Source organism: Anarrhichthys ocellatus, unplaced genomic scaffold (assembly GCF_004355925.1).
Source record: "Anarrhichthys ocellatus isolate YVR2014 unplaced genomic scaffold, GSC_Weel_1.0 scaffold5, whole genome shotgun sequence".
In the NCBI taxonomy this organism is placed as follows: domain Eukaryota; kingdom Metazoa; phylum Chordata; class Actinopteri; order Perciformes; family Anarhichadidae; genus Anarrhichthys; species Anarrhichthys ocellatus.
The window spans coordinates 129,006-130,550 of NW_022280035.1; the positions used below are offsets into that span (position 1 = coordinate 129,006).

Below are 1,545 nucleotides of genomic sequence, written 5' to 3' on the forward strand. Positions count from 1 at the left end.
CCCCCCCCCCCCCCCCCCCCCGACAGAGAGGTGATGATGCAGTGTTGGAGGACCGCTGTAGGGCAATTATCTCCCCAATCACTCGGCAACGACGTGACACCTCACGCACAGAGTAGCAGAGGCCTCACAAAAAAGTTCACCGGCTCAGAGAAGTTCAACAGGAAAATCCCCCCCCCTCCCTCTGCAAAGACACTTCACTACAACAGAAAACTAAAACAATCAAACTGAATGCAGCTTTTGTGCAGGCAGAACTAGAGTAATCTCACCCTTGTCGTGCACTAACAGAGCAGTCCAAACTTGCTGCACGATGCTGCTGCAGCACCGTCAGCTGACCGGCATTTGGCATCAAATGCTCAGACAAAAAAAACAAAAACAAGACAATAATTTAGTATCTGTGGCTGAAAACAAGCCGTCCAATCATTTTGTTCAGTCTGAATGCAACGATCGGACGGCTACCTGCATGTTTACCTGCTCCTAGTCTGCCCGTTCGTCACCACAAGCTGCCATCGTAACGGCTGAGAGTGCTAACAGCAGCCGTGCTGGTTGTTTACTTTTACAATGATAATTTTGGGGGCGTGGCTTTGGAGGGAGGCCTGGAGGGACGATCTGTTGGTGTTGACGACTTGGAGGCTTTCTGGATCGATTTAGAAACTTCTGGAGCTAATGCTGCTAGCTGCTCTCACTGGAGAAGAGTTGGTCTTTAGGTTTAGATCACTTTTGAAAAAAGACACTGAAATCTACGTAGAGCACACTTCACTTTAAAGAGTACTCTTTAAAGTGAAGTGTGCTCTGCGTAGATCTCTTCCATCAGTCTGAGGTCTTTGATGCTTCCTCCATCTTTGTTTGGCTCTAGCCGGGTGGAGCGGTGGTTCTCCTGCATGTTCCTGCAGATCACCAGCTCCAGCTCTAAATGCTCTCTTTCTCTTGTCACTTTGCAACATTAAAAAAAAGGGTCATGCTCCATTAACCCAAAACCCCCCCGGCCCTCACAGGACCAGGGTGTGACGGACGCCCTTTCACACACACACACACACACACACACACACGTGCACAGAGCTACAAGCTAACTTTTCTGAATTATATGAAAATCAAAAACCTTGAATAATAAACAGACGATTCTTTATGAAGCTTGTGATGAACTTAAGTGGTCGTCTCTCTGTTTGGACCAGAGTGTGAGGGGTTAACAGGCTCAAATGAGGTTCTCTACGGTGGAACGTGATGCCCCTTGCCCCCCCCCCCCCCCCCCTTAGCTGGGGCTGTTGTGCACCCCTCCTACTCTGCTGCCATTCAGTTCTGCATCGGGGGGCAACGCTCTGCCAAGGCAGGCCTGGTCACATGACTCCACACAAAGGCTTATGGGTGGCCAGCCTCAGCCACCCGTCATGTGGTTCTGTTGGGGTGGGCGAGAGAGAGAGAGGGAGAGAGAGAGAGGATGGTGGGGGATGGGCAGGCTGGTTTGGGGGTGAGGTGGAGGAATCACTGAGGTGTTTCAGTGAGGAATTTATTTTCCTCCCTGACATCCCCCCTCCTTCCCTAGCACCCCCC

General features: G+C 50.9%; 1 protein-coding gene across 1 annotated transcript in view; it reads right to left on the minus strand.

Annotated features, from left to right (window-relative positions):
* The window catches only part of zhx3b (zinc fingers and homeoboxes 3b), a gene marked incomplete at its 3' end in the record, with an annotated part of 10,655 nt that overhangs the window by 5,571 nt on the left and 3,539 nt on the right, over positions 1–1,545 (minus strand). The window lies entirely within an intron of this gene.